We start from the raw sequence: 23,606 nt of genomic DNA, 5'->3' as shown, positions 1-23,606 counted from the left end.
AAAAAAAAAAAAAAAAAAAGAAGAAAAAAAAAACTACACAATTTTTTTTTTTGTTCTTTGGGTCCGGTAATAGTAATACCGATCACAAAAAACGGCTACGTTTCCAATGACTCCATCACATGCACCTTACCCATGTGTGAGTGAGACTCATTACTTATCACAACTGATTTCTCAAAAGTTACGATAGCTTTACTTACACCATCTGTATATCTCTATTTTTTTCTCTAAATTAGAGTAACTCTAAAATAGAATATTGTTTTTCTCCAATGTATTACAACTCTAAAATAGAGTTAGAGTAAAAAAATAGAGGTGAGAATAGAGTTGCTATATATATAGAGTAATCTTATCATTTTCTCTATTTTAGAGTAAAATATAGAGTAGGGTTGGAGCAAATGTTGCTATATAATAGAATTTTTGACTCTAAAATAGAGTGGGGTTAGAGAGAATCTAAGTTTCTTTATTATTTTTTTCAATATCCAGACTTAGTTTGATTCTGATGATGCTCTAGTAGATACATCTCAGCTAAGGCAGCAAACACTGCTGATCCATAAGGAAGAACATTCTCGTCGAGGAAGAAATAAGGGGAATGAACGCTACATACAGAACCGATTTCTTCGTTTCTGATGCCGATTCCTAGATAGTAACCAGGTATTTCTTGTTGATAGAAGGCAAAATCCTCACCCGCAATTTTCACCCGGTTTCACCTTCTCGGGTCCAATCAACTTTTTCAAAACTTTTTCAGTGTCACTACAAGAAAACAGGACATTTACGATTACGATTGGCGACTAAACACGTAGTCGCCAAATTTACTGACTACATACCGACTGCTTAACCACTAATTTACAACTCGTTTTTTACCGACTGAATTGAGTAGTTGGTTCAATAGTCGTTAATTAGCGACGACTTTACGACTGAAAGACAAGAAAGTAATATCGTCACCTAAGAGTAGGTAATTTGACGATTACATGGGACCACTACGGCGAGTCGTTAATTTTCCGACTAACATACGACCATATCTATTAGCCGGAAATTTGGAGACTACTAACCGACTTATGAGGCGAGTCGTAAACATGTCGGCCAAAAAGAAACACGTTTTATTCGTTTGTGGGGTTGGTAAGCTTTGTTTTTTTACGACTAAAAGTTTGAGTCACATCTCAGTCGTTAAATAGTCGGTAAGTAGTATCCAAAAAACTCTATATATACCACACCTTCGTTTCATATTTTATTCACACCACAAGCAAGAGCATTAATAAGAAAAAAATCGAGAGTGAGACAAATAAAATCGAGAGTGAGAAAAAAAAATCGAGAGAGAAAAAAACGAGAGTGAGATGTCTTTAATAATGGCGGGAAATTCTAATTATAGTCATTTTCGGGAGTGGATGCATAAGAGGCTTGATGAAGTGACGGAAAATTTCACGGAAGAGTTCATCACCGGGGTAGAGGAGTTCATGCCTTTTGCAAATAGCCAGCGTTTAGCACAAAATAATGGTGGTAAGTTTCACTGCCTTTGTGATAAGTGCAAAAACGGTAGGCGTCTTCCGGGGGGTACAATTTGGAATCTTCTTTTTTGCTATGGGTTTATGCCAGATTATTATGTTTGGTATAAACATGAGGAAGAAATTAATATGGGCATAAGAACGAGTTATGTAGATCCGACGTTTATAAGTGGGACTGAAGAAGTGGTTAATGTGGTAGGAGATAGATATGTGGATATGCTGAATGATGCATTTCGTTATAACATAAGTTTAGATGATAATTATCATCAAGATGGTAGTTATCATAATGTAGAGGAACCGATACTTAACCATTCCAAGAAATTCTGCGACTTGTTAGAAGGTGCAAAAAAAATCCATTATATGATGGTTGTCATGAAGGTCACTCACAATTATCCCTAGCTGCTAGAGTCATGCAAAATAAGGCAGATTATAATATGAGTGAAAAGTTAGTAGATTCGGTTTATGAAATGTTGAATAATTATTTACCAGAACGAAACTGTGACAATCCGTCTCGCAGACCCCACTAGCCCACCGCTAGCCGCCCAAACGGACCCCAAGATGGCCCTGCAGGGCATCGATCCTAACCCCTCACTGTGGATATCCCAATCCACCAGTAGGTTATTGGTGCGTCAGGCGTTCCTCGAACCCTGGTCTCCACCCTTTAACAACCTTCCCACAGGACAAGCTGTCACCAATTGATCTGCTATGTGACAACCCGTCCCGCGGACCCCACTATCCCACCGCTAGCCACCCAAACGGACCCCAATCTGGCCCTGCAGGGCATCGATCCTAACCCCTCACTGTGGATGTCAATTGGTGTGTGACTGTCAATTGATGCATACAGAGAAAATTTTTTTTGGACAACATCATGTATACTCTTATGCGTGTGAAGGGTAAATCAAAATATACCATCATGTCAAGATTGGATTTAGTAAAGTTTTTTTCTCGACCACATTTACATCTTGATAGTAGAGGTAAAACACCTTTCTTGGCATATACATTGACAGAAGAAGCCAAAACAAGCTTATTGGAATGTGTGATACACTCAGTTAAATTCCGAGATGGTTATTCGTCAGACTTATCTAGTTGTGTTGATATGGAAAATGGAAAGTTTTCAAGAATGAAGAGCCATGATTGCCATATTTTTATGGAGCGGTTACTTCCATTTATCTTTGCAGAACTGCTACACAGCAATGTACACCTTGCGTTATCAGGTACTCGTTAATTAATAAATCAAAATTCTATTTATTTATGAAGTACTTATATAATTCTTAATGTAATATTGAATTTTGAATATATCTTGTAGGGGTTGGAGCATTTTTCCGGGACTTATGTTCTAGGACTTTGCATACAAGTCGCATTTAAATTCTAAAACAGAATATAGTTCTAATCCTATGCAACTTTGAAAAGATCTTTCCACCATCCTTTTTTGATGTGATGGAGCACCTGCATATACATCTCCCTTATGAAGCTGAATTAGGAAGTCCTGTCCAATATAGGTGGATGTATCATTTTGAAAGATTTTTTTAAAAAATTTAAAGGAAAATCAAAGAACAAAAGATATGCAGCAGGATCAATTGTTGAATCATATATCAATGACGAGATTGCATACTTCTCAGAGCACTACTTTGCCGCGAACATACAAACAAAATCAAGGTAAATGCTATCAAGATTTGAATATATTGTGTAAATATATATTTAATTTTCAATCTTTGGCCAGGTTAACAAGATTTGATGAAGGTGAAAACCCTGTATATCATGTGTCTGGAGTGCCTTCTATATTTACTCACGTTGGCCGTCCAAGTGGGGAAATGTATGAAACATGGCTCTCAAGCCAAGACTATCAATGCGCACAAGCATATGTTTTAAGAAATTGTGACTATTTTAAGCCAATTGAAATGTATATAATTAAGTAGTGATCGCTGAAATTACTTGCACTTTAGTATATATATATAATCTGCTATGATTTCTCATATATTTGTGTTTGTCTTGTATATATAGTATGTTCGAGGATTTTCTTTCAGCAAAATATCCAGAACTTCCCGAGAAAGAACTCTCCGCCAAAAGAGCAGACGAATATCATTTATGGGTTAAAGAATATGTGTGTGACAACAATACTCATGCTATATATAAATACTTATTAAAATTATTGAAAATAACTTTATACATATATGCAGGCTACTTACTAGAACGCCACAAATCCATTTCCTACTTGGATTCAAGAGATAGTGCATGGACCTTTGAACAAGGTTAAAACATGGCCAATGTATTCTACAAGAGGCTATTTGTTTCATACAGAGAATCACGGTGCTGGACGAAACACATGTAACTATGGGGTATGTGCTAAGGGTGAAAATTACAAGGATGAATCTGATGCAGCGGATTTCTACGGAACCATAACTGATATCATAGAGCTTCAGTATGAGGGGATGGTTAATTTGAGAATCACACTTTTTAAGTGCAAGTGGTATGACCCTGCTATCGGTAGAGGCACTCCGATCAGCAATGGTGGTGTCGTAGACGTACTTTCAACAAGAAAGTACAATAAATACAAACCATTTATTCTAGGTAAGTATATATATATATATATATGTATTTATTTATATTTCTATAAATAAAACATTATTGTTGATATGCAAATGTAACTTTCATAATATGCAAATGCAGCCTCTCAAACAGAACAAGTGTGTTATATTCCGTATCCCTACATAAAAAAACCGAAGCAAATATGGCTCAATGTTCTAAAGGTGAATCCGAGGGGAAAAATTTCTGGAGAATATGTCAACAGTTCAGAGACGACTCTTATGCAAACCAAAAATGATGATGTTGTATTGATGACTACAATTGAAGATATTGTACTTGACAATTTGGAAGAGGGGGTAAACCCAATAAATCTCGATTACGGCGTTGAAGATGTGGAACCTGAAGATGAATTCTTGTGAAATTTATCATCTTCGGATGATGAAGAACCAGATGACGATGAATCCTCCTAATTATGTTTATGTCTAATTTGTGCAATAAAATTTTGTAAACTGAATTATGATCTAAATAATATATAATATATAAACTAAATTATATGGTTTTAAAAGGATTAAATTAAGCCACTGATTAGCGACAAATAAGTGACTAATTTCAAAATATTTGAGTTTAAATACCACAATTACGTGGTGGAGCAGAGTATGGACTCCAAAACAAGCCCAGCCTTTTCAAATAAAATTGTCATTGTATATACCAACTACGTAGGGACTAATAAGCGACTATATAGAAAATGTTTGGGTTAATTAAACACGAAACCCACTTATGCGGTCCATTAACGGCCCATCACACACGACCTAACCCTAATCATCAACCCTAATCTCTAATCATTCTCACCTTTCTTGTTCTCCGATATCTCTTTAATACGATCTCTGAAACCCTAATCTCCGATATCTCTCTATCATTCTTGTTCTTCTTCTTCAAAAGAGCAAAGAATGCCTCTTGTTAAGAAGCCTGGACGCAAGAGAAATGTTGCCCCCAACGCTTATCTCATACCCAGTGGCTCTAATCCTCTGTCTAAGGTGAGAAGAATCAACCCTCTACCGCCTTAATACAACTTCATGCCGGCGGCTGAAAATCCTACGCCTTAGACTCCTCAAGAACAAGTCTGCGTTTCTTGCCAACTATCGACATCTGCTGCACCGCCGGTCAGAAACTATCCACCACCGCATGTCCTAGGAAAGAATCCAAGCCTCAGGAGCTAGAAAAAACTCATAAACAACCAACAGAAACAACCAAACAACACACAATATCACAGAAACAGAGATCTTAGCTTAGATAAGGCATGGTCATGCACTCACCTTAGCCAAACAACGAGATCTAAGCCCAAACGACGAAGCTACCACCACGACAACCTTCCCACCACGTTCCTAGCCCTGGATCTCTACTCCCACAGCAATATCTCACCAAAAAGGCCTTGAAATCTCACAAAAGCTCCCAAAACCACAAGAACAAAGTTTGTCTCCCTTTCTCTCTGTTCCAAGCGGCGACAAACAACAAAAACACGACCTAGTTCGAGTTTTCTCCATTAATACCCGGTTCTATGGTTTCCTTAAACCAAACTGAACCAAATCGATCAAAAACTCAATCTGGTCGAACTAGAAAACCTTGGTGTCGACCGACACCCACCCCCAAAACGCAGAGTTTTGGTTCGCGGGTGTTACACTAAAACTCTACTTATCCTTTTATTATCAATTAAGAACTTAGTGAACAAGAAACTGTTTCTCTTCTATGTGAATTAAAAAAGTATATGAGAGCTATTGGTTATTCACTAGATGATATTAAAGGAATTTCTGAAACTCTTTGCATACATACGATTCATTTAGATGATGAATCAATGACTTCCATTGAACCACAAAGAAGGTTAAATCCTAACCTAAGAAATGCGGTGAGGAAAGAGATTATTAAGCTCCTTGATGCTGGTATCATATATCCTATATCAGATAGTACATGGGTTTCACTTGTACATGTGGTGCCAAAGAAAGGAGGAGTTATTGTTGTTAAGAATGATAAAGATGAGCTAATTCCTACTAGAACTATAACTGGACATCTCATGTGTATTGATTTTAGGAGACATAATGCTGCATCTAGAAAAGATTACTTCCCTTTACCATTCATTGATCAAATGTTAGAAAGGTTAGCTAACCATAGTCATTATTGATTTCTTAATGGATATTCTGGTTTCTTTCAAATCCCAATTCACCCTAATGACCAAGAGAAAACCACATTTACATGTTTTTATGGTACCTTCGTAGGATGCTGTTTGGATTATGTAATGCACCCGCTACTTTTCAGCGGTGTATAATGTCCGTTTTCTCAGATCTTATAGAAAATGTTGTTGAGGTATTCATGGATGACTTCTCTGTATATGGAGACTCTTTTTCTTCTTGTCTAACCAATTTGGTTTTAAATTGGGAAAATTGTCACTACATGGTGAAAGAAGGAATTGTTTTGGGGCATAAGATTTTAGAGAAAGGCATTGAAGTTGATAGAGCTACGATTGATGTGATGACTAATCTAGCACCACCGAATTCAGTCAAGGTGGATAGTACATTCGAATCCATATGGAGTTAGTGCATTAATGTTCAATTTTTAATATACATGGTTAGGCGTTAACATTTTGTGTCTAGTATTTAGTGTGTTAGGCTTAAATATTAGGTGTAGTATTCTACTCATGTACACATGACCACATGTTTTTGGATTTGATGTTGTCATTGTGCCCTAAACCCTAACCTCTAAACCCTAAACCCTAAACCCAAATCAATGACACATAATCCACATAAGTCGTAAAACATAATCCTAAATTAGAAAACCCTAAACACTAAAACCTAAACCATAAATCTTTCCAAAAATCCAAAACCCAAAACCCTAAATCCTATCCATATACCCTAAACCCTAAATCATCACATGGTGATTTGTTACTAGTATCCATGAATTGTATAGTAAACCCTAAACCCTACACCTTGAATTCTAAACATTTTAAAGCTTGAATCTAAAACATAGACACATCATCCATAAAATTATTATATCCATAAAAATACTATTCACTTATAAAATAACAAATGTTCAGCTAAAAATGGATAATATATAACTTATTCACCTAAAATATATAAAAATGGATCTTAAAATATAGAAAAATGTAATCATTATCTATTTTGCAATAAAATATATACAAATTTTTGATAATAACCACACAAATAACTATAAAAATAAAAGTAAGAAAAAACAGAGAGATAATAACAAAAAAAAAATACTATTTTTTGTGCTACAAAAAGAAACAAGGGCAAAATAGTCATCAATTTATTGCAAACTTGTCAAATCATTCTCAAAAGTATACCATGGACAAAAAGTAGATGTGTGTGAAAGACTTTCTTAGGAGAATGGATCTAAATGCCATTATCTCTAAAAGAAAATAAATATTATAAGGAGGAGATTTGAGAAATGTTTTTTTTGGTCAAAAAGAGAATTAAATCCCAAAAAACTTTGCCTATACAAAAAAAATCATGGGGAGTCACAATTCAATTTATACAAAAAAAAAAACAAACAAACATGTGTTGTGCGCCTCACAAAGATGAAGTGGTAAGGTTCGCAAAAGACGTGGGAAAGAGAGTGGTTGATTATGTAGTGATAGGAGCAGTGGTTGCAGGTGAGTCATCTAATATTTTGTAGTTTTTCACTTCATTTTATTTTACTTGAAACCTTGATTCAAAAAATCAAAAAAAAAAAAATCTATTTTGATTTGATTTTCTACTTAAATATGATGTTAAGATTAGAGATCTACTATTTCTATGTCATATTCAATTGAAAAGAAGAAAAAATGGGTAGAAACTAAGCTAAAAAAAGTTGGCGGCCATAGATTTAGGGTTTTAGAGTAGCCGGACTGTTGGGAGACGATGGCCGTTTGAATTACCGTTTTGCCTTTGTTAATAATTTTTTTAAGGAATGATCCATGGCACAAAGAATGAAGAAAATGAAGAAAGAAAAAAGAACAAGAAAAAATAAGAAGAGATTAAAAAGACGTAAGTACAAAATGTCGAGGAGGAGGAGGAAGAGGATGATGATGATGATGATATTGGCGGAAGCTCCCCTGCATAGATTTATAAGAAGAAGAAGAAGAGTTTTGTTGATTGTCAAAAAAAAGAAGAAGAAGAGTTTGGTTATGTCTTTGATATGTCATTTGTATTTGTGGGTCCACATTAATCACCGGAACAGTTAACTCCGTTAACAGAATAGTTCACCCGTCAACTAAACAATAACTTCGTTCGTTCTATTAACAAACATGCTTTTTCATAAATTAGGATCTTAAATGTGATAATTAATTATAAAAAGTAAAAACATTACAAAGGAAAAAAAATAAAAATAAAACAATAAGATAAAAAGAAATCATTCCATAAAACATAAACCATGTTCATATAAAATGCATTTGAATCATTACAAAAAGAAATTGTGTAAGTCTTTTTTATTTTTATTTTTTACTAACCCCAACCCCCAAATCGATTTGATTTGGGGCATTTTTTATTTTATTTTTGTTTTAATTATTTTAATTAGTTTTATTAATTGAAAAAATATTAAAAATCACATGTGGGTTATTAAACGAACGAAGTTATTATTCAGTTGACGGGGTGACCTATTCTGTTAACGGAGTTAATTGTTTCGGTGATAATTATTGACTCACGAACACGAATGCCACATTGAAGGTTTGATTTAATAAATTTGACATTTTTATGGTTTTAGTTGAGTGTATAATAGTTTGGAGGTTTAAACTGGGAGTCATTGCCGCTTTGATGGTTTTTATGGGATTTTCCCAAATAAATTATATTGAGGGTGGAAATAATAATGACTTAGCTAGTTGTGTTGATATGGAAAATGGAAACTTTCAGGCATGCAGAGCCATGATTGCCATGTTTTTATGAAGCGGTTACTTCCATTTATCTTTACAGAACTGCTACACAGGAATGTCCACCTTGCGTTATCAGGTACTCGTTAATTTATCTTAATGTGATATTGAAGTTTGAATATATCTTGTAGGGGTTGGAGAATTTTTCCGGGACTTATGTTCTAGGACTTTGCATACAAGTCGCATTCAAATTCTAAAACAGAATATAGTTCTAATCCTATGCAACTTGGAAAAGATCTTTCCACCATCCTTTTTTGATGTGATGGAGCACCTGCATATACATCTCCCTTTTGAAGCTGAATTAGGAGGTCCTGTCCAATATAGGTGGATGTATCATTTTAAAAGATTTTTTAAAAAAAATTAAAGGAAAATCAAAGAACAAAAGACATGCAGCAGGATCAATTGTTAAATCATATATCAATGACGAGATTGCATACTTTTCAGAGCACTACTTTGCCGCGAACATACAAACAAAATCAAGGTAAATGCTATCAAGATTTGAATATATTGTGTGAATATATATTTAATTTTCAATCATTTGGCCAGGTTAACAAGATTTGATGATGGTGAAATCCCTGTATACCATGTGCCTGGAGTGCCTTTTTATGACAACCCGTCCCGTGACCCCACTAGCCAACCGCTAGCTTGCCCCCATAGGCCCAAACCTCGCCCTGCAGGGCATCGATCCTAACCCCTCACTATGGATATCCCAATCCACACATAGGTTATTGGTGCACCCGGCGTTCCTCGAACCCTGGTCCCCACCCTTTAACAACTTTCCCACAGGACAAGCTGTCACCAATTGATCTGTGGGTTGTCATACTTCTATATTTACTTACGTTGGACGTCCAAGTGGGGAAATGTATGATACATGGCTCTCAAGCCAAGACTATCAATGCGCACACGCATATGTTTTAAGAAATTGTGACTATTTTAAGCCAATTGAAAGGTACATAATTAAGTAGTGATCGCTCAAATTACTTGCACTTTAGTATATAAATATATATATATATATATAAATATATATATATATATATATATAAATATATATATATATATATATATATATATATATATATTCTGCTATGATTTCTCATATATTTGTGTTTGTCTTGTATATAGAGTATGTTCGAAGATTTTCTTTCAGCAAAATATCCAGAACTTCCCGAGAAAGAATTCTCTACCAAAAGAGCAGACGAATATCATTTATGGGTTAAAGAATATTTGTGTGACAACAAAACTCATGCTATATATAAATACTTATTAAAATTATTGAACATAACTTTATACATATATGCAGGCTACTTACTAGAACACCACAAATCCATTTCCTACTTGGATTCAAGAGATAGTGGATGGACCTTTGAACAAGGTTAAGACATGGCCAATGTATTTTACAAGAGGGTATTTGTTTCATACAGAGAATCACGGTGCTGGACGAAACACATGTAACTATGGGGTATATGCTAAGGGTGAAAATTACAAGGATGAATCTGATGCAGCGGATTTCTACGGAACCATAACTGATATCATAGAGCTTCAGTATGAGGGGGGATGGTTAATTTGAGAATCACACTTTTTAAGTGCAAGTGGTATGACCATGTTATCGGTAGAGGCACTCCGATCAACAATGGTGGTGTCGTAGACGTACTTTCAAAAAGAAAGTACAATAAATACAAACCATTTATTCTAGGTAAGTATATATATATATATATATATATATATATATATATTTATTTATATTTCTATAAATAAAACATTATTGTTGATATGGAAATGTAACTTTCATAATATGCAAATGCAGCCTCTCAAGCAGAAAAAGTGTGTTATATTCTGTATCCATACATAAAAAATCCGAAGCAAATATGGCTCATTTCTGGAGAATATGTCAACAGTTCAGAGACGACTCTTTTCCAAACCGAGAATGATGATACTGTATTGATGACTACATTTGAAGATATTGTACTTGACAATTTGGAAGAGGGAATAAACCCAATAAATCTCGATTACGACGTTAAAGATTTGGAACCTAAAGATGAATTCTTGTGTAAGTTATCATCTTCGGATGATGAAGAACCCGATGACGAAGAATGCTCCTAATTATGTTTATGTCTAATTTGTGCAATAAAATTTTGTAAACTGAATTATGCTCTAAATAATATGTAATATATAAACTAAATTGTATGGTTTTAAAAGGATTAAATTAAGTGACTGATTAGCGACAAATAAGTGACTAAGTTCAAAATATTTGGGTTTAAATACCACAATTACACGGTGGACCAAAGTATGGACTCCAAAACAAGCAAAGCCTTTTCAAATAAAATTGTCTTTGTATATACCAACTACATAGAGACTGATAAGCGACTATATAGAAAATGTTTTGGTTAATTAAACACGAAATCCACTTATGCGGTTCATTAACAAGCCATCACACACGACCTAACCCTAATCATCAACCATAATCTCTAATCATTCTCACCTTTCTTTTTCTCCGATATCTCTCTAATACGATCTCTGAAATCCTAATCTTCGATATCAATCTCTGATATCAATCTCCGATATCTCTCTATCATTCTTGTTCTTCTTCTTCAAAAGAGCAGATGATGCCTCTTGTTAAGAAGCATGGACGCAAGAGAAATGTTGCCTTCAACGCTTCTCTCATACCCGGTGGCTCTAATCCTCTGTCTAAGGTGAGAAGAATCAACCCTCTACCGCCTCAATGCAACTTCACGCCGGGGGCTGAAAATCCTACGCCTTAGACTCTTCAAGAACAAGTCTGCGTTTCTTCCCAACTATCGACATCTGCAGCACCGCCGGTCAGAAACTATCCACCACCGCAGGTCCTATTTCAGAACTCCGTGAATCGAGTTGGTGAAGAACATCCATCTCGGTCATTAACCGAAGTTATGAACAATCCACCGGTTCAGTCGAATCCATTGGAAGATTCTGCGAGATCTCCAAATGCAGCCTCTCACTCTCAAAGTCATCCTTCTTCTCAAGGTAACAACTTCGAAGAGTCAGATCTAGTGTTGCCGGAACTCCAGGAGGACACGTTGAGGGCTCTAAACGCGATACTTATGGTGCCGAACCCTCATAAGTTCGCCACCTTCCTCTCTATGGAACCGAAGCCTGAAACGACTTGGTATGTCTATTTTTTAATAATTTTACAACTGTGTTCTAATTAGTTGGTTGATTTTTGTTTTCTCATTGTAGTAAACACTCTTAGGGTTTCATGTCTTTTATTGGTTTGCATCTGATTGTAGTAACACTCTTAGTGTTTCATGTTTGTTATTGGTCGAAAGACATGTCTGTTATTGGTTTGCATCTTGTTTGATGTTTGCTTATCGCTTGATTCTTATGTTATGAGGTTTACTCGTGATGTCAAACTGACTTCATTCTTATGTTATCTGAGGTTTACTTGTGATGCTAAATCACAACTGGTTTGGAAGATTACTAAAGTTTTTACAAACAAATTTGATGGTCCATACTACAATTGGTCATGTGTGCCTCCAGAGATACTAGAAAGATACTTCATTGAGTTTGCGGTATAGTTTTCTCTACTTGGGTTTCCTACATAGATAGGTTTTAATTATTGTTTTTCACTAACTTAATTCTATTTTCCTTTTTCCTAGAAAACACACACTTGGGATCCTTTGATAACATGGACAGTGCAAGAGTATTTCTATGAGATATGCCAACGACAGATGAAATAACATGGTTAGCGCCGCTAGGACTAGTCGAGTTCGACCTAAATGGATCGAGGGTGCACTTTGGAAATAATGGTTGCTCAGTGGAATACTAAAGAAGCACAAGAAAGGAGTCGAATCTATTCCAATGGTCGTATGTCAGACCGTAATGGTTTCGGTCCTCACATGCACTTATCTGCACCAACATTGTATCAATAAGTCAAACAAGGCTTGGTGGGTAACTTCTGTTTTTTTCTTACACCTTTGCAACTTAAACTTATGTCTAACTTAAACTTATGTCTTAACCCTTTTCTTTGTTTTTGTAACATTCCAGGAAGAAAAACTGGGGAGACTAGTGAGTCTTGGTGAGGTTTTCAAAGAGACTCATACAAAGCCAGATGGTACGTATGTCGATTGCAAAGCCGAGAAGATCTTAACAACTTATGAGAAAAACTTACAAGCTAAGCTATTTGAGATCGAGTCAGATCCTTCACGAGTTCAGGAGCTCACTGCAGAAGATTATACGGCCATCTTTCTTCATGTAAAGTTACATTTCTCACAATCTATATTTAAAGAGTCTTTAAATTTCATATTCTCTATTTACAGTTTCACCTTTTCTTTTCTTAGTCCAGTGAGAAAGATTCACGAGGTAATATTTTTGGGCTCGGAAGCCTCAAGGATAATCTTCATGATCTTCTCAATGGCAAGAGCTATCAACAAGGAAAGTTGTCATCGTTTGTAGCATTGCAAGAGCAAATGAAGGACGCTCATTGTATCATTGAAAAACAAGTTGCCTATAATACAAAATGTGATGCTGAGATTGCTGCTCGTGAAGCAGAACATTCCAAAGTTGTGGCTGGGCAACAGAAGAAGATAGAGTACTTGGAAAAGTTCATGCACAAACTTGAACCGACCTTTGTCGAATTCCATGAGTCTGAATCAAGTGATGCATCCATCGACCCTCTAACATAAAGAGCATCTCCTCCTTAGGTTACTTCTTAGGCTACTTATCTCTATTTCTTACTCTAATGAACTTGACATTTTGGGATGATGTGTTGTTCCTTGTCACTTAAGAGAATCATAGTTTTAGGATTGATCTTTTTGGTTCTCTCTTTTGGTTGTTTTAAATATGCAAATTTTAGGTCTTTCTTTGATTATAAATTCGAATTATAAACAAAACAAAAAATAAAAGATTCTGGGTTTTAATCCCTAGTCTTCAAGTAGTCATTAAATCTGGCTTTACATAGTCGTAACACAGTCATCAAATAGTTATCACGTAGTAGCCACGCAGTCACTGCATTTAACGACTAAATCACAACTATTCTCAAACTAATCTTCTTCACATCGCATTAATCGTTAAACTGTCATCAAATAGTCGTAAATGTTTACCGACTACTTTACGACTACACGTACAATACTACTGCTCACATTTTTATTAGTCGTAACATCGTCACCAAACAGTTGTAAAAGGTTACGACAACATTACGACTAATGTTACGACTACGTGGATTAGTCGTAAATGAGTCACTGTTTACTGACTAATTTACGACTGAATTTCTTACCGACTAACGTTTTACGACAATAGTGATTAGTCGTAACGTAGTCGTAATATATGAATTAGCGACTACTAAGCGACTATAAGTGCAGTCTTAATTTCCTGTTTTCTCGTAGTGTGTATTCGTGTAAGCTTGTGGTTGTTCACTGTTGCTGGATACATACGATGGCTATCTTCATGCATGTTTATATCTGCTTTGCATCTATAAACTTCAGCTTCTCCTTCAACGACCTGTCAGCAATAATTGCGTTAGCTTACATTTGAGCATTCGTGATTCTGTGGATCGTGGAAGAGAGCTTGTGGATATAGCAATGGCTTGTTCCATGAATTTTTTACTAGAACAGAGTAACAAGAGACTCAGGAATCAAAATCAATAACTATACTCTTACTGATCACCAGGCAAAAGATGTCATATTCAAAGGTTGTTTTGAAACTGCGAGTATGTATCCGTACCTCTTTCAACCTACGTATCAACAAGTTAATGCCATAGACTCCTCAGACTTCCACCAAATTTTACATACGTTGGAGTCTCATCAAACTCAGAAGCGTCGCTTTTCATAAATGTTATAGACAGGACCTAAAACCAAAAACATTAACCTTTTAGCGTCAGAAGACTTCGGTTTAGTTTTGCAAATAGTGATATCAATATGCATAAAGGACCATTAGATTTATCGATTGGGAAAGTATACAACATACATGGCTTGAGAGAGGATCCACTTCTCAGGAGATTATAAGTTGTAATGCTAAGATGGTAGATGATGCAGCCAGCACGGGATCAACACAAGAATGGGTCTTTGGAAAAGAAGCTGGTACTTTTGCACTCATTCTTACACTGAATATGCTTGTGGCTGCCATAGTAGGACCTGGGAATGTTTCTACTTCTCCTGTAGGTAAGTCAGTATCTACATGCATACCAAATATTGCTTCTGATTCACCCAAAGCACCATCTTTTATCATGTAAAAAGCACCAGCACCACCTTCTTCTGCTGGTTGAAAAACAAGCCTCACTCTTCCCTGTTGATTAACCAAATGAACATAGTTATACAGCTACAAGACTCTAAAATCAGACCAAAACTTTTCAATAATTACTACTAAGATTTTGGAACATGAACAGCGAAAACAATGCAAGATTCATCCTTTTGTTGCAAACGATAAACCAATTGTACATATAACACAGTTACAGCTGCAACATTATCCAAATCAAACCAAAACATCTCAGCTACTAAGATTTTAGAACCTGGTCAAGATTCATCCTTTCGTTGCAAACAACAGACCAAGCTAAGTAAAGCTAAAAATCTCACAAATTCACAAGTCACAACACAATTACCTACACCAAGCTAGAGAACAAAGAAGAGAAAAATCTCACCTTAAAGCTTATGTTTGCGATTGCTAAGCAATTTAGCAGCACCAAGAAGCATAGTGGTGTGTGAATCATGCCCACAAGCATGCATTTTTCCATCGATTTTGCTCTTATGATCTCACTCAACAAGTTCATGAACCATCACCAACTCAAATTCACACAGATTTGAAGAAACCAAAACAAACAATAAGAGAGAGAGAGAGAGATAAAATCGGAGTTTACTTGCAAAGGAAGAGCATCCATATCAGCTCGAAGAGCAACAACGCGAGGAGAACCGGACCCGATTTGAGCTACAATACCAGTTTTAGCAACGGGTAAGTATACGAAACCCTAATTTGTCAAGATCGCGACGAATCAAAGCGGAGTTCTGGGTTTTCATGGATTTGACTTCTCACAGAGACTAACCAGTCTTTATCACCCAAAGCTTCTGTTAAATATTGACTTGGACACTCTTTATCACCGTTGACGCAAAGTAGCCATCCCGAACCAGTCCGCGCAGTCCATCCGCAGGTGTTGGTGTCGACCAACACCGACACCACAATGATGTCGAATGAAACCAACCTTGAAATCACGATCCGAACCTTCCTTCAAACTCTTTCTCGCTGCAAATCCCTAATCTGCTACAACCATCCATTCTCTAACTGATCTAAAAATAAAAAAACACAACTTACCTAGATAACAGCCATGAAAAAGTCTCCTTCTCTCTCCCAATCCACCACCAAGCTCAAATCCTTCTCCTTATACATGAAGAGGATGGATCTCTTTCCTCCTCCCTTCCAAGTGAGAGCACTACAACTCTCTCTCCTTCTCTCCTCTAGAACAACCAATAGCCCCCCCCCTTTAACAAGAGCGTCAAAATATAACTTATCGTTGATTCAAGCTAAACCGCTGAACCCGGAAAATTGTTGGTGTCGATTGACACTCCTATTGTGCCGCTCGACACCCACCCCAAAATCCTTTTTGTTCATGAGTTTTACAGTTAATATCAGTGTTACAAAAGCGGTCTAGGCAGTCGCCTAGACGATCTCTAGACTCTAGTCGTTCAACCAATGCCTAGAAGACCATCTAAACTGCCTAAAATGACATATGTTTCGATTTAATATATTTTTCTAATTATTAACTATGTATATTTAAATTTTAAAAATTTACATCCATATACACAATTATAAACCTCCATATGTTGTTTATATAAATTAAATATTTCTTTTTTTCTAATTTTTGTTTATGATTTATTACTTTTATTTATCTAACATATGTTTCTACATACTTTTTATCTTTAATATTATGTATATAATGCTTAATGTTGATAATACCTAACCCGCTTAAAATCGTTTATGTCATGATTAAGTGATTTAGACACTAGACATTATGTCACCGCCCAATTAACGTCTAATGCTATCTCGAACAATGTTTAATATCTTTTATAGAAATGCAAACACATATTTTTGTTTATTTTTAAAAAGACAAATTAAAATAATTTTTTTGTGATCGGTGCCTAAATCAGTTTTCTGAAAGAAAAAAATGTATCTAGAAATCGCACCGGTATGTTACCAATTCATAGCCTAAGAGTGTAGAGACTGTGACATAGAAGACTATTTTTACTAAATTGTTGCATTTTCATTCAGCTGGTATAACTTTTTCGATCATGTAAATATTTTTATATTTCTGTTTGGTTTTGGTTGAGTTTTGGATATGTCCGCATATAAATTGAAACACATACAACATTAACAAACTAATAAAGTGGAATTTTAAATAATATATTTACTCATTCGATAATGTACTTATGTAAAATTCTACAGCAACGCCTATTGTCAATGTTTTGTCGCCGATTTACTAGTTTTGGTATATTATTACTCCACAATGTCTAGGCTCTAAAATGTTCAAACCAATTATGCGATTCTATAATATTTAGTTTGTCAAATAGAAATGAGAAACTTTGAGAAATACCTCGTTCGGGAAATACCTCCTAAGTTGGGGAGTCGTTTGTTTAAAGATTGTTCACTTTTAACTAAGGGTGATTTACTCAAATGTTATCCAAATTAGGTAATATTACCAGAATCCATAAAAAAAGATTTTATCACTAGAATATTTCGGGTATTTTCAAAATATCCAGCGTACCCTTATTTTATGTTACCAGAAAAAACGTTATTACAAAGATACCATTGACACGTCAGACGCCATGTCAAAAATCGCTGACGTGTAACCATAACTCAGCCGTAACGCGTTATAGAGGAATGTTTTGGCTGAGTTATATATATGTTGCCGCTGAGTTATGGAAAAAACATTTGAGTAAGAGCGGACGGCTGACTTATAGCATAACTCAACCAAGGGTTACGATTGACTTATTAAAATCTGGTTGAGATATGCTCTAACTCAGCCGTCCTTACGGCTGAGTTTTCACCCTATGGTTGAGTTGTCAAAATTTTGGCTGAGTTATCAATACAACACGGTTGAATTACCATTTTCCGACTGGTTGAGTTATGAAAAACGGCTGACTTATGAGCAATTGTCACGGTTGAGTTATTTTACAACTCAACCGTGATAGGCTGACTTATCGTACAACTCAACCATTTGACGGTTGACTTAGTAGCAAAAAATTAATTACTAGAATGTTATTCAGTTACGGCTGACTTATTAAACGATACGACTGAGTTACATATTTTCAGTTGATGAAGTGGCTGAATTTGGCAGCATTTTTTTTGCTTTTTAATTACTGTAATGTTTTTTTAATTACTGTAATGTTTTTTCATGTTGTGACTGAGTTTTATATAGGCTGAGTTATTAATTGTTTGATGGCTGAGTTGCCACGTCGGACGCAGCATCCATGTCAGCATTCCGTGTCATTTTTTTTTCTTCGGAAATACGAAACGTCGTTCGACTCTTGTTTTTCAACTGGTAAATAAGTGAACTATTTACCTTCTTCTTCACCTTGTTCTTATACTTCTTCTTCACTTTTCTTCTTCACCTAGTTCTTTCTACTTCTCCTTCACATTGTTCTTCACCTTGTTCTTCTACTTCTTCTTCACCTTGTTCTTCATTTTCTTTCATGGATCCAGTTCCGGTTCTAGTTGTTTCCGGTAATTGGGTAAAGACACAGAGATATGTATTTAACACCGATGATAGAGGTTGTATAGTTGTGCAGATAGATGGAGGCACAACACACGACAAGCTTGTGAAGCTTGTTCTTGAAGACTACGGATTGGACGCGTTTAGCCATGAGCTAAAGCTGAGCTACATGTTCTCGAACAAGGCACTGAAACTAATGGCGCATGATACTCCACCAGTTTTTGTCTCCAATGATCGACAGTTGCAATGTTTTTTGGGGCTATGGAAAACCGATCAGCTACGTCTATGTGTAGAGTTTTGGGCGAAAGAGTCTACAGAAACTAGTGGAGCTAGAGGAAGTATGATAAACAGTGACTCGAAAGTAGAATCTACATAAGAATTGTACGATGGGGGATTTGAAGGCACTTGTTTTGATTATGGTAAGATGTTGACAAAGAAAACGAAGAAGAAGAAGAAGTTGTCGAAGTAGCATCTGACGAAGAAGAAAACGATGAATTTTCAAGACGATTTGATTTTTTCAACGACTCCGATATATCAGCCATTAAGAATTTATAAATCACTATAACTCAGCCGTTACATGAATCGACAAGACCTTTCGTTTTCCCGTAAATATTATAACTCAGCCGTAAAGTCATATGTATCAGCCATTTACTTTCATATTGTTTCTTGTGATAACTCAGCCATAAATCACTATAACTCAGCCGTAACATGAATCGACGAGAGCTTTCGTTTTCCTGTAAATATTATAACTCAGTCGTCAAGTCATACATATCATTCATTTACTTTCAAATTGTTTCTTGTGATAACTCAGCCATAACTCAGCCATAACTCACTATAACTCAGCCGTCACATGACATTTCGTTTTCCCGTGAATATTATAACTCAGCCATAAAGTCATATATATCATCCATTTACTTTCAAATTGTTTCTTGTGATAACTCAGCCATAAATCACTATAACTCAGCCATAATTCACTATAACTCAGCCGTCACATGACCTTTTTTTTTCCCGTAATGATTATAACTCAGCCGTAAAGTGATATTTTGGCGGGAAACCATCAGTTAACCTAATAATAGACATATTTCCATTGTAAATTTAAATATTGAGTTATAATAATTTTAATATTCAATTGTTGGAGAAATACTTTTAGAAAAATAAAATTCTAAATTTGAATAATAATTATTTAATTATTTGCAATAATATCTTGTGATAAAAAACTCACTTTACGAATTTATTATGCGTGTGGATTTGAGCAGGCACATAGTTGGTGATTTTTCGCGCTTCCCTAACAACACTTTTTGTGATATCGAGAGACGTTTTCATACTTATTAGGAATATGACAGAACAAAAGACCCAGGAAAGAAAGAAGAATACGTTTTCATATTATTGAGAAGACCTTAAACGATAACTCAACCATAACTTTACCATAACTCACTCAACCCTCAAATTAAAATGACTAAATAACCGACCAAACCAAACCGAACCGAAAACTATTTTTTCCATTATTTTCGGTTAATTACGGTTATATTCGGCTTGCTATCGGCTAATTTGGATAACATTTGGATTATTTATGGTTATATATTCATCTAACCGACCCATAACCGAAAATAACCGAAAAGTAACTTCAAAAATTTTTAAATTTTCAAATGGTTATCATATTAGTATATCCAAATTACCACCTTAAACCATACACAATATAACCAAAACCAAACTGTTATATTAAAACCCATAATGTTGGAAATATGAACCCTAAACCTCAAACCCTAACCCTAACCCTAACTCTAACCCCTAAATGTCATGTTTTGAATGTTTTACACAATTTGATCAGATTGTGTAAAAATCAATCTTTGTCTATAATTATTACTTTTTATTGCTTATAATGATAGTAATATCCATTTTTTCATTCTATATTTTAATTTTGAGTTATAATAATTCTAATTTACAAATATTTTATAAGTCAGCCGTTTATGTCGATAACTCAGCCATATTAGTCAATTGTTTGATAAATACTTTTATTAAAAAAAAAAAAAAATCAAATTCAAATTTTGAATTCCTTTTAAATGAAAAATCACTAAAATCTCATTTATTACGTGTGTGGTTCTTAACAATAAACATAATTATTGTTTGCATCTCCCCAACAACACTTTTTGTATTCTCGAGAAGGTATATAATAAATTAATATATTTGTTGCATAACTCAGCCATAACTTTACCATAACTCAGCCAACACTCAAATTAGAATGACTAAATAACCGACCAAACCGAAAACTATATTTTCCATTATTTTTGGTTAATTACGGTTATATTCAGCTTGCTATCGGTTATATTAAGTTAATCCACCTAATTTGGATAACATTTAGATTATTTATGGTTATATATTCATCTAATCGACCCATAACCGGAAATAACCGAAAAGTAATTTCAAAAAATTTTAAATTTTCAAATGGTTATCATATTAGTATATCCAAATTACCACCTTAAACCATACACAATATAACAAAAACCAAACTGTTATATTAAAACCCATAATGTTGGAAATATGAACCCTAAACCTCAAACCCAAACCCAAACCCTAACCCCTAAATATCATTTTTTGAAAGTTTTACACATTTTGATCGGACTGTGTAAAAATCAATCTTTGTCTATAATTATTACTTTTTATTGCTTATAATGATTGTAATATTCATTTTTTCATTCTATATTTTAATTTTGAGTTATTATAATTCTAATTTACAAATATTTCATAAGTCAGCCGTTTATGTCGATAACTCAGCCATATCAGTCAATTGTTTGAGAAATACTTTTATTTCTTTTATTTGCAATTAGAATTCAATTTTTTTAATTAATTCGAATAATATATTATGATAAAAGCTAACTTTATGTATTTATTATATGTGGATCTGAGGAGGCACAGAATTAGTGATTTTTTGCGATTCCCCAACAACACTTTTTGTGATATCGAGAGACGTTTTAATTAGATAATTTATTAGGAATATGAGAACAAAAGACCCAAGAAAGAAAGAAGAATACGTACTAATATCTCATAACTCCGTAATTCATAACTGAGTCGTGTGAAGTATATAACTCAGCCGTAACTTAACCTTAAATCAGCCATAATTTTGAAAATAGACAAATCAATGTTTTACTGTAAGCTGCATGGAAACGGGAGCGGGTACGCATAAGCGGAGAAGCGATTTTTAAAAAAAAAAATAGGAAGCGGGTACGCATTGGAAACGTTTAATATTATTATAGAAAATAATATATATATATATATATATATATCATAAAATATCTCCATTATTTAAATGATTAGATGCTGTTACAGAGCTAGTTAGTGCTTAACTACCAAAAACAATTTTACTTAGGAATTTTGTTTAAGTCTTCACACAATAATTTAATAATTTCATATAGAGGATACATATATTCAGTTGCAATAATGTTTCGAGAAATTGTCTAGGTCTGTTGGCAAGTTGCCATGTTTTAAAGCCATGATGGCATGTGTTCGAGCCCTTTAGTCCCTCTTTTTGACCTTTTTTTTTGGTTTTAGTTAATGAAGGGTAAAATGATAATTCCACTATCATCTTCATCTTAAGACCTGCGATTTTTTTGTAACCCTAGCCGCCACCATAACTGTATTTTGCGTAGTTAGTTATGGTTTTAACTCATTTTACAGATAGATTTTCCGAATTTGTGGAAGATGCAACATAAAACATCATTTCTTTTACATGAATTCAAAAGGTCGAGTTTTCAATAACGTGATATGGTCGTTTCAATAACGTGATATGGTCGTTGACGCTTCTGATCTACAATAGTAACGCTTCTAACTCGGGATCGTCGCTTCCAACACGTTTTCAAATGCCTCAATTCTAGAATCGCGATTCCGTTTCCGGTTCCGATTCCAGAGCGAGAAACGCAAGGTCACGGGCGATTCCGTGCTTCGTACTCATCGGTGGCCCAGGCTAGACCTCCAACGAAGCACCGGAACTCAACATATGCGGATGCCATTGAAAGATTTTGAGAAAGAAGAAGAAGATCTAGGGTTTAACAGTGAGGGACGAAAGAAATTTGTGAAGAATGAAGAAGACGCTCCAATTTATAATGGGGCTGATGGAGGCTGAGATGAGATGATGACTAACCTTGGTTAAAATATTTTCTAGGGTTTAGTAAAAGATTGGTTTAACCATGGTTAGATGTGTGGTTTAACCAAAAGTTGGATTCTGAAAAAAAAACTGTTTAGTGACATGGAAAATCAAAAATGATGTGTATTTTAATTTGCTGATGTGTATTTTTTTTTATTTTTTTACTCAAAATCGAAAAACTAAACCCAAGAGGTAAATTGTAATTACACCCAGAGCACTAAACATTTGAGTAATATTTAGAAGATTTATAGATATGAGTAATAAACCAACTTTTGGATAACATTTGAGTAATTCATTCTTTAACTAATTATGAGTATAACAATCGAGGACGCATTTGGGTTTTATGGAGAGGTGATGTGCGTCTTAGTCCTATTTATAAGAGTGAACAGATTGTAACGTGTTCTGTTCAGCTTGCAGATGATACTGAGGAATTTTTCTGTTCATTTATTTACGCTTTAAGTACGGCGGAGAAGCGTAAGAGCTCTGGCGTGAGATTCATGATCACCACAACTCTCCTCTTTCCCAAAACAAGCCTTGGCTCTTATTTGGTGATTATAATGAAACCTTGAATTTGAATGAGCATTCGCATGTGGATACTAGTCCTACTGTCACTTCTGGAATGCTGGACTTTCAAGCAGTGGTTGACACTTGTTCTTTGGCGGATCTGACTTATACTGGTCCAATGTACACTTGGTGTAATAAGCGAGATGATGATCTTATTCTTAAGAAGCTGGATCGGGTGTTATTGAATGATGGTTGGCAACGTTGGTTACCGCATGCTTATTGTGTCTTTGAAGCAGGTGGCTGTTCTGACCATATGAGGGGTAGGATTCTTTCTAAGGTCATAACCGCTTTGCGCTTCCCCCCCCCCCC

At 35.1% G+C, this 23,606-nt stretch overlaps 1 pseudogene; it reads right to left on the bottom strand.

Moving 5' to 3' along the window:
* Positions 470 to 23,606, bottom strand: part of LOC104763294 — a 27,915-nt pseudogene continuing 4,778 nt past the window's right edge.

The sequence above is a fragment of the Camelina sativa genome, chromosome 18, assembly GCF_000633955.1.
Source record: "Camelina sativa cultivar DH55 chromosome 18, Cs, whole genome shotgun sequence".
Taxonomy (NCBI): Eukaryota; Viridiplantae; Streptophyta; class Magnoliopsida; order Brassicales; family Brassicaceae; genus Camelina; species Camelina sativa.
The sequence above is the reverse complement of the archived record's forward strand: the minus strand, read 5'-3'. Positions and strand labels throughout refer to the sequence as shown.